Source organism: Spermophilus citellus (assembly GCF_964194105.1).
Source record: "Spermophilus citellus genome assembly, chromosome: 10".
Lineage (NCBI taxonomy): Eukaryota > Metazoa > Chordata > Mammalia > Rodentia > Sciuridae > Spermophilus > Spermophilus citellus.
Genome location: NC_138197.1, coordinates 38,918,387 through 38,930,429, shown reverse-complemented (window position 1 = coordinate 38,930,429; position 12,043 = coordinate 38,918,387).

Below are 12,043 nucleotides of genomic sequence, written 5' to 3'. Positions count from 1 at the left end.
CAGTATGGAGATTTCTTGGAAAGCTGGGAATGGAACCACCATTTGACCCAGCTATTCCCCTTCTCGGTCTATTCCCTAAAGACCTAAAAAGAGCATGCTACAGGGACACTGCTACATCGATGTTCATAGCAGCACAATTCACAATAGCAAGACTGTGGAACCAACCTAGATGCCCTTCAATAGATGAATGGATAAAAAAATGTGGCATTTATACACAATGGAGTATTACTCTGCATTAAAAAATGACAAAATCATAGAATTTGGAGGGAAATGGATGGCATTAGAGCAGATTATGCTAAGTGAAGCCAGCCAATCCCTAAAAAACAAATGCCAAATGTCTTCTTTGATATAAGGAGAGTAACTAAGAACAGAGTAGGGACGAAGAGCATGAGAAGAAGATTAACATTAAACAGGGATGAGAGGTGGGAGGGAAAGCAAGAGAGAAGGGAAATTGCATGGAAATGGAAGGAGACCCTCAGGGTTATACAAAATTACATACAAGAGGAAGTGAGGGGAAAGGGAAAAATAATACAAGGGGGAGAAATGAATTACAGTAGAGGGGGTAGAGAGAGAAGAGGGGAGGGGAGGGGGGATAGTAGAGGATAGGAAAGGCAGCAGAATACAACAGACACTAGTATGGCAATATGTAAATCAATGGATGTGTAACTGATGTGACTCTGCAATCTGTATACGGGGTAAAAATGGGAGTTCATAACCCACTTGAATCAAAGTGTGAAATATGATATGTCAAGAACTATGTAATGTTTTGAACAACCAACAATAAAAAAAATAAAAAAATAAAATAAAATAAAAGAGACCCTGTCTCTGAAACACAAAAAAGGGCTGCAGATGTGGCTCAGTGATTTTTTTGCCCCAGGTTTAATCCCCGGCATTATATATATACATACATACATACATACATACATATACATACACACACACACTGGATTGTTTAGGTGAATGATGACTTCACTTGAAGTCAATAGGGCAATAGGCAGAGAAGACAAAACCAGCAGATTTGCTTGAAGAAAGTGTGATATAAAGTGGCAGGAATAAAAATGCACCACTCATAAAGGATTACAATTGAATAATTTCTGTGCTCTGAAATTCATCACTGCTTCTTTTTGAGCTTATACTTCTTGAAGTCTAAAACAGGTCCATTCCTGGGCAATGTGGAACTACTCTGGTGACCAACTTTAGCTCCAAGATGTTCAGCCTTGCAGAAATTTCTCAATACTGCACTGCAGTCTAAGACTCTTCATCCAACCGTCCTCTCTCCCTCCCTTCCTTCTATGATTCAAAAGAGTCAGAGCTGCATCATGGGCCAATGACTCTCCTAGAAGACCCAGAATAAACTTAATAGTGGGTAAGCTTTTGGATTCTGGAGAAACAATAACTTGAATGAGAATACCAGTTCTAGGCATGTGAGTTCAAGCAGTAATTTAACTTCTTAAAAGTGACACTCTTGGGCTGGGAGAATAGCTGAGTGAAAAATCATTTGCCTAACACATGCAAGGCCCTGGGTTCAATCCCCAGAAACACACACACACACACACACACACACACACACACACACAGTACCAGTCTTCACGTTTTAACATTGTGATAATTGTTGTGAGGAATATATTAATCAGATTTATAAAGTATTGAGCAAGGTATCTGATAGTTAGTAAGTGTTGTTAAATGTTAGCCACTCTTATTATTATATACGGGGAATGAAGGAGCGGAAGAAGTCAGGAATTATTCCTAAATGTCAGGCTATTTACAATATATAAAGTAATCACAAATATTCTATTCATCTTGTTCTCTATTTGCATATAGAATATATCCTTTTAAATATGAAAGAGATTAAGAAATTTTCCTTTCCTTCTTGTACCTGAGTATCTTGACTTCTCCAGTTTCATAGTTAATAAACTGTTAATTTATACATCAAAATGAACACACAGGGCTGGGGTTGTGGCTCGGTGGTACAGTGCCTACCTGGTATGTGTGAGACACTGGATTCAATTCTCAGCACCACATATAAATAATAATATAAAGGTCCATTGACAACTAAAAAAAAAATGAACATACAATATTCCAGACTCTGGAGTTTAGAGGATGAGCTTTTACAGCATTATCCCACCTACACCTGTTCCTGGCAGGAGACAAAACATAAGAATATTCTGTTCTATGAAGAAAGACCCATTTTTAGAGCTCTGTTATGTAAAAAAGGAGAAAAGCTATGCAGCCCTCTAATGGACCCAAAAAACTAAGTGGGGAATTCTAAATTTAAATGTTTTTCATACATAGAGTTTTATTTAGAACAGTTTAGCTATTACATGAGATAGCAGGCATAAAGTGCACAGTGGCAAATGATCTTTCTTAAATACACTTGTACATTAAGACAGACAAAAATTCAAACTGTGGACTAGAATATGGAGTTAAAACTAACAAAATGGATTGGAAAAGCAAAACATAAGCTTCTCAAACCAAATTTTAAGAAATTTATTGTATAAATCCAGGATGATGAAAATCTAGCTGAACAGCAGTTTTTGTGAAAAATACTATGGGTTTTAGGTTAGCCGCCAGTTTTGCAAGAGCCAACAGTACAATTTTTTTTTAAAGAGAGAGAGAGAGAATTTTAATATTTATTTATTTATTTTTAGTTATTGGCGGACACAACATCTTTGTTTGTATGTGGTGCTGAGGATCGAACCGGGGCCGCACGCATACCAGGCGAGCGCGCTACCACTTGAGCCACATCCCCAGCCCCAACAGTACAATTTTAGCTTATAAAAAAAAAATGAGTGCAATCTGAGGCTGCATAGTAGAAGTACAATATGCTAATAATGGGAAATTTCAGCTTCCTCATCTGCAAAATTAAGGGCTAGTTTAGATGATTTGCAAATCCCCAACAACTCAATATGATGCAATGACTTAAAAGTTCTAAACGTGAATCCCTGCATTTTATGAACATGACCATGCCAAAGATAGGTAGATTTAATGAAAACAGATAATTCATTTCTCTGGTTAACTTCATCACTTGAATTACCTTCAGAAAAACAAAAAAAGAACCTTTGTTTTTTTGTATTGAACTGACCCATAGATGCCCTCCCTAAATGAGTGTGATAATGGAACAACCTTGCGTATGTCTATTTCATACCATGTCAAGCTTCACACAAAACTTCTTTTCTTGAAGTGACAAGCTTGAGAAACCAGTTTTTCCTGAGGTTTGCTCAATAAATATACTTATGATGAGCTGTACTGTCTGTCATTCTTCTATCTTGTCATAGCCTTGGAGGTCCCATCCTAAGCTGGCTGTCTACTGTTAGCATTGGCAATCAAAGATTTCAGAGGCAAATATTAAGGTCTAACACGGGGCCTTGTTGAAAAGAATTAGAAAGTGCTAGTACATAGGGTCCCTGTGAGGCTGTGTATACAAGGACTGATTGGGGATGTGGATCCAAGTTTTACCCACAGCACAGTGATGGTTTTGTGGGCAACCAGTGAGCTTTCCTACTTCATCATTGCTGTTACCATTCTCTTCTAGATCCCTAATTGGTATTTTCAGTCATTTAAGTATTTTTAGTGAAAAGGGCAATAAAAGAGATCAAACCTTGAGGAAAGCAAAGCTTCAATAAAAACAAAACTCCAGCCAGGCCCAGTGACACACACCTATAATCCCAGAAGCTTGGGAGGCTGAGACAGGAGGACTGCAAATTCAAGGGCAGTCTCAGCAACTTATCAAAACCCTTAGTAACTTAGAGAGACCCTGTCTCAAAATAAAAAGATCTGGAAATGTGGCTCAGTTGTAAGTAAAGCACCTCTGAGTTCAATCCCCAATCCCCCAAAATCCCAAAACCAGAATTTCAAATATTTCATCCAGGATCTCTTTGTCTATCTAGGAGAGATTTGGAGAATGAATCAGAAGGCCAGAATCTCCTTGTGCTGCAACTAACCAGGTGTATGCCCTTGGGCAAACCACTCAGCAATCCTGGGCCTCTGTGTCCCCACTTGTAAAAGGAGAGGGAACCCCACCTGGCTACTTCTAAGAGTATAGGAGCCTCTGTGGATTGCCCTGATTTGTGGAGGATGCCTGATTTAGGAATAGGTGATATAAAGAACAGGAAAGGGTGATCTCTGTGAAATCAGTCAGAAGGAGAACTCTAGAACCTAGAGAGGAAAAATCAATAGGATAATGAGCAAGAACTGAAATGACAGGCCTCCCAGATCCCATCTCAGGTAAATCCCTTTTAGATGTTGGCTGCATTGTTCTATGCCTCACTTTCTTATTTCTGTGGTGTAGAAGAGGTTACAGAGCCAGGGATACTGGCCAATGTGTCATATTCCCATTGCACTGTGGCGGGGTGAGGGTGGGGTGGGGGTGGGGTGGGGGAGAGGACTTGTACACAACTGACTGTTCTATTCTCTCTCCAGATTGGAAAGACATGGGAACCAGGCGGCTACAGAATCCATGACTTCATAAGGACTCTTATCCCTCAGTATCACAGCCCCACCATCTTGAGCAAGTAGGTAAAGAGCTTTAACAAAGAGGGGTAAGTCTAGGAGATGCTAAGTTAGTTGGGCTTTTGGAGGTTTTCGGGGCTCCATAGTTGTTTTTATTTTTGGAGGCAAGGCCCTCCTTTTTTTTTTTTTTTTTTTGTGTGTGTGACACTGAATATCAAACCCAGGGCCTCATGCATACTAGGCAAGTGCTCTACCACTTAGCTACCTCCCTAGCTTGCCCTTAGCTTTCTCTCTCTCTCTCTCTTTATTGTGGCAAAATATACATAACATTTATCATTTTGGCCATTTTTAAAAAGAGTGCAAATCAGTGGAGAAGACTGCTTTGATGATTTAAGTTCTATTCCTGTGCTAATGTACTCTCTGCCTGGAAAGTTCCTAACCTGAAGGGTCAAACTGTAGGGTCCTATCTAGTTAAGTTGAGTTTGGCTCCTGTAATATGGAAACACATAGGATATCAGAAACAGGACAGGAGATTATTCTGTTGTAGTTTTGCCTTTTTACTGGTAGATCTCATTTGCTGCAGTATCCCTTTTGTGCCTTGGCCCTGACCACTTGTCTTGACCTATGACTTGCTTTTGTTATCCTGCATTTTTGTTCTGTGCTGACTACCAGATTATTGCAACTATTAACAATTTATTTTCCTTGAGATCTGAATTGCTCATTCAGTGCATTCAGTGGCCCTTACGTAGATTTCTTTTTTTTGGTTGAATGTGACTGACACCTTCTGTTCTCCATCTGAGCTCCAATGCCACATTCCTGAATGCCTACTAGTCATTTCCTTGGGAATGTACCAGTCATGGTTCTGCAATACAGGTTGCAACATATCTAAAAAGAACCTTCATTTTTTTTTTTTTTTTTTTTTTGCAACAAACCAGCTGCTTGGGTAACATCTCATGCCCTGACAGTAGTCCATTAAGTCATTTTAACAGAGTGTCGTGTCCACTATTTCCCTGATTCAATTTCCTGTCATTGGCTGAGGCCAGACCTAGACTCACGAAGTTCTTCCCTATTCCTGACTTCTTGCTTTTATCAGCCTGTCAAATTTTCCCCTATTTGATACCATACTCAAGTACCTTGTCAGCAGGTAGCTATGTTGTAATGGAAACTTAAATGAGCTTGGAATTAGCAGAATTACTTCCACATCCCTGCAAAATGACCTTGGGTAATTCATTGACCCCTGGAGCCTTGTATCCTCATTTACAAAATGAAGCTAATGATACCTATGTCATAGGGACTTTTATGAGGATTTAATTAGATAATATGTATGGAGTCAATTTAGCATTGTGTCCGGAGATCACATTTGAGTTGACTCACTTGCTTGAAGTCCGGGCTTTTCCACTTACTATGTGACCTGGAGCAAGTTCCTTAACCTCTCTGGGCTTCATCTTTTCATCTGTAAATGGAGAAATTAACAGTAGATATATGTGTATAAATAGGCATGCATGTATGTGTGTGTATATATGTGAATATATGTATATATACATAAACTACGACTGGCACAGTGTAAGCTTTAATAGGTGTAAGCTGTTATCTATTATGTGGGAAGAGTCCTAATATATTTCTTTTTTTTTCATTATACATGTTCTCTTTTTTCCATTAATACACATATATACCACAATTTTTCATATCTCTGTATATAAAGTATGTTGACACCCAATTCAAGTCTTCATACATGTACTTTGTATAATGATGACCATCACATTCCACCATCCTTGCTAATCCCCTTCCCCCTCCCTTTCCCTCTCACCCCTCTTCCTTATCTAGAATTAATCTAATCCCTCCATGCTCTCCCTCCCCTAATATAGTTCTTGATGCCTAATCAGCACTTATTTGTCAGCTGATTTTGTTTATGAATTCATCCTATCCATTTGGTCTTATTTCCCATTTATTCTTGCTTGCATATTCTCACCTCACCCTTTCCTGAGACAAGTTGACCACCTTCATTCTCCATGTACACATCTTCCATTTTTCCTGCCTTTGATTATGGTATGCCTCATTTCTAGAATGTCATAATTTATCTTCCTTGCCTATGCAAACTCTTCCATTTCTTTAGGGTCCATCCTAAACCTTGTTTGTCTCCATGAAACTTTCCCTCCTCACTTCTGTACTCATCAACATCAATATCTTGATTTTCTGAACCAATTATCCTTGATTTAGCATTTGATGCTATTATTCTGTAGATACCCTGAGCTACTGTTTCTTGTGTATTCATTGTGTTTTCAACTAGTTTGGAAAAAATTCCTCAGTCCAGCTTGTTTCAGATCAGACAGTAAACATATAGTGGCTATTTAACCTACTAGGTCACATCATCTCTTGGGATCATACTCCCATGTCACATTTAAATTTGGAGAAAGGGACATGTACTTAGTAGTCTGAGGGAGGGGAGGGATCTAGAATTCTGAAATAATTTTTCACACCTAGAGTCTCTTATCAATATAGTGGCATGAGAGGTGGGCAGACACAGAGGGGTATGGGGATGAGTTCCTTCCATGTAGAACAAGGTCCTATGGCCTCTCGGCCAAGAGGTTGAAGAAATGCTTAAGCAAACAAAGCCCTGCAGGTGAGGAACTGGAAGGTGACCATTGCTGACACAGACAAGAAAGTGTCCCCATTCAAATCTGGTTCTTGCTGTGACAGGCTTTCCTTTTAACTAGTTTCTCAAGCTCCTTATACCTTTACACAACATTTGCCCTATTGAGAAACTGGTTTTGCATGAAATTTCCCATAGCTTGAAGCAAGTAACCATGACGGTGTTTGCATACCACGGGGTTTTACCCTCCCAGTAAGTACCAATAAATATGAAGTGGCATTCAGATGACGTGATATGAAGGACAGACTGTAGCCTGCAAAGCTGGGAATGCTTGAACTATGTGAAAGGTTCATACCAGGGTTTCACAATAACAGAAAAGTCCAAGAAAGACCAGTCCAGAATGCAAGGTGAAGAACATTGTCTTTGCCCCAGTTCTCACGGGTACTTCTACCTCCTTGATCTCCCCTTTCTTTGTCCTCCTGTAGTATGTGTTGTCTGGATGATTACACATTCCAGTCCTGCATTATATGCAGACTTTTAAAACCTGCTTTATGTGTTAGTTGTGTTCCTTAGCTAGTTACAAATTTCCTGAGAATACATATTATAAGTATTGCTGTTTCCTGAGTCTCACAATAAAATTTAACTCAGTTTTGGGCACAATAAAATTCTCAGTAAATATTGATAGATGTACTTTTGGAAATTAAAATTCACAAGCAGTGGCCTCAAAAAGGAGAATTAGGCAATGTTATTCTTTTTGAAAGAGGAGTGTGGGAGTCCTATCATTTGTAGTGTTGTAAACAACAATAGCCTTCTTTCATAGAATAGGAAGTCAAGTGGTTGCACGTGTTTCCCCTTGGGAGCGAAAGACATCCCATCTACTGCTTGAGACCCCTTCCTTGATTCCCTTTCCCCTCCCAACAAAAAAGGCCATACAATTACAGCTTGAGGAGCATCGGAGATTATCTGACTCAACTCTCATTTTATAGATTAGGAAACAGGAAAGAACAGCTGAGGGTGGGGGAGAGAGTGTATGTGTGAGCTTTGGACCAGGTAGAACTGGAATGTCATCCCAAGGCTGCCACGTTTTAGCTGTGATTGTGGGAGAGAATCTTATCATCTCAGAGCCTCAATTTCCTCATCTGCACAGTGAGGATAACAATGCCTATCTATAAGGGTTGTTGTGAAAACAGTGAGATGATATGCACAAATTATAGTGCTTAGCTGTAATAGAGCTCAATACTTGCTCTCATTCTGTCTCTTGAGTGCCCTTCCAAAGTTATAAAACAGTTTAGTGCTAACCTGTCCTGTTTATATATATATATATATATATATATATATTAGTTATAGATGGACACAATATCTTTATTTTTATGTGGTGCTGAGGATCGAACCCAGTACCTCATGCATGCGAGGCAAGTGTTCTGCCACTGAGCTACACCCCCAGCCCTAACCTGTCCTGTTTTTAAGCCAAAGTTTATTTATTCCTTATTTCTTTGTTATTTTTCATTGGTGTAAAAAAAGGTAAAAATTATCTTCATTGGAGATTTGGATAAATTTTTAAATTTTCCTTTGTTTTAAGACAGGGTATCACTAAGTTGCCCAGGCTGGTTTCAACTTGCAATCCTCCTGCCTTAGCCTCCTCAGTGCCTGGGATTACAGGTGTGTGCCACCCTGTCCAGAAAGATTTGAATGTTTATTTTTAACAGATCTATATACATCAAGCTTAAAAAATACTTAAAAGATATAAATACTGAATTTCAGGGTTAAATTCAAAGGCATTGAATTTTTTGCCCATTGCCAACTATAGTATTTAAATTCTTGGTACTTCTAAAATAGTATTCATGGCCTTTCACCCTTTAAAAAAAATTCCTCTCTCTGATATATTTACATGCTTTGCTTGGCAACCTGATATTTTTCACCTGTCTTAGGATATGTTCTGCTGTTCATTAATCATCAGCTGGAGCTAAAATGAAAACACTGCTGCTGAGATTCTGTTAAAGAAATAAGAAACATATTGGTGAAGATCATGGTGGATTTATGGGGTAATCTCAGAAATGAAACGGGCATTTGTATCATTTATGAATATGAATGATTAATGATAAAGTTTTCTTTCCCATGCTAAAGATTTATTGGAGACATTTCTTTAAATAATCATTGTGTTAGACTGCAAACATATATTTAAGCATAGAGCAGAATCAGATTAGATCAGAAGAAAATTCTTATGAAAGACCACTTAACAGTGATTATTATAATTATTGAATTGTGATCAACTATTCATCATTTAGTAAATCAGGTCTTGTAGAGTGGAGAAACAAAGCAGAGGGAAACTTTCTTGGTGTTCTCTTTGTGGAGGGTGTGGTAACAGAATAATGGACTCCCAAAATGTTCATGTTCTAATCTTTAGAATCTGTGACTATGTTAGGTTACCTGGCAAACGGAGATTAAAGTTGCAAAGGGAATTAAGGTTGCTAATTAATAGATCTTCATGTAGAGTATTTTGGATTGTCCAGGTGGGCCCCAAATAATCACAAGGCTCCTTAGTATAAGATGAGGGAGATAGAAGAAAACCAGAGAGATGGTTGATGATGTGGTTAGAACTCAACCTACTATTCCTGAAGGTGGAGGAAGAGGTCATGAGCCAAGAAATGCTGGCAGCCTGTAGAAACTGGAAAGCATGATGAAATAGATTTTCCCTTACAGCCTTAAGAAAGAAATATAGCTCTGCTGACACCTTGATTTTAGCCTACTAGGACCTACTTCTGACTTCTGAATCACAAAACTGTAAGATAATAAGTTTGTATTTTTTTTCAGCCACTAAGTGTGGTAATTTTTTTAGAGCAGTGATAGAAAATGAATGCAAAGAGTCTCTCCAAACAAAAACTAACACAGAGGGTCTATCCATCTCACCCTGGTAATAAATGCTATTTGACATTCTGGTATTTTACACAACATGGGCAACAAGGTTCCTAAGGTGACTGAGACTTAGGGAGAAGCTGAGAACCAAATTTATGCTAGCAAAATGATCAGTAGTCAGTAGAAAGTGCTTCTCCAGTTTGGTACTTTAAGGAATGAAGAACAACTGGAAATATACCAAACGTCTCAAGGAGAGACAGGATTAATAACTATATATTATATATTCCTGTGTTTTATAAAGGGTTCCATTTAAATAATCCATATAATCCTTCCATTAATACTATGAGGTAAGCTGGGCACAGTGGCTCATGCCTGTGATCACAGCAGCTCCAGAGGCTGATACAAGAGGATAGCAAGTTCAAAGCCAGCCTCAGCAATGGCAAGGTGCTGAGCAATCCAGTGAGACCCTGTCTCTAAATAAAATACAAAATGGGGCTGTGGCTGTGGCTCAGTGGTAGAGTTCCCCTGAGTTCAATCCCTGGTACAAGAAAAAAATACTATGAGGAAGGGGCTGGGGTTGTAGCTCAATAGTAAAGCGCTTACTTGGCATGTGTGAGGCATTGGATTCAGTTCTCAGCATCACATAAAAATAAATAAAGGAGGCAGAGCCCACCCGCCTGCCCCATACCACCACAACCTGGAGTTCCAGAGGAGAACCACCCCATACTGGGGTTCCTTATTCACCAAAGTGTGGCTGCACAGCCCAACATCGGGAAACATACAGGCTTAAAGCTGCCACTGCCACAAAACTAGGATTTGCTGCTTCTATCAAGAGACAACAATAAAGACCTGGTAAGAAGTTATCAAGGTCCCTATGGCCTGGCTGCACCAGAGGTTTATCTACTGGGGTGCTAACAGTTATCCTGTTGCTGAGGTAACAGGGAGTCTTGCATAGGTTGCCTATCTCTTGTTTTTCCTACTAACAGCCAACTTCCTATGATTATCCTCTCACTAGTCATATAATATAATACCTCCATATTCTCACATACTATCTTATAAACATCTCAGCCAACCCCCTATGCCCCCCTTCCACCACCAAAACTGTAAACCATTATGCAAACCTACTGATTATATGGTTGAAGATAACCAAACTTATCATTTCTGTTTATAGTGACAAAACTGTAAATGTAAAAATAGAAGCTAACTGATATATGGCTGCACATTGGGTACATTGAGTGCTAAATATTGATCTCTCCCTTAAAAGTGAGGTATTGGTAACCTGTGGCACACTGTAAGACAATAGGGCAGAAGCTGTAATACTTCAGATCTATACTGCAAGAGAGGAAGACACAAAGACATCATGAAAAAACAAGGGAGAAAAGTGCTTCAAACAAACCAAGACACTACAACAATAGAATCCATCGATAATGAAGTAGATGAAATGCCAGAGATCAGAATATACATAACTAAAATGATTTGGGAATCAAAGAACGACCTAAGTGAGAACATACAGGCAAAAATCGATCACTCCAACAAAGAGATAAGAGAGCAAATACAGGTTACAAGAGATTACTTCAAGAAAGAGAGAGAGATACTGAAAAACAAACAAACAAATCCTCGAAATGAAAGAAACAATAAGCCAATTAAAAAACTCAATAGATAGCATCACCAACAAATTAGACCACTTGTAAGACAGAACCTCAGACAATGAAGACAAAATATACAATCCTGAAAATAAAGTTGACTTCACAGTGAAGATGGTAAGAAACCATGAACAGAACATCCAAGAATTATGGGATACCATCAAAAGACCAAAGTTAAGATTTATTGTGATAGAAGAAGTTTCCAAAGGAATGCTCAATCTCTTCAATGAAATAATATCAGAAAATTTCCCAAGTATGAAGAATGAATTAGAAAATCAAATACAAGAGGCCTATAGGACATCAAATGTACAAAATTACAACATATCTGTCCCAAATCACATTATAATGAAAATGCCTAGCATACAGAATAAGGATAGAATTTTAAAAGCTGCAAGAGAGAAAAATATTACCTATAAGGGAAAACCAATTTGGATCTCAGCAGATTTTTCAACCCAGACTCTCAAAGCGAGGAAATCCTGGAACAACATATACCAAGCTCTAAAAGATA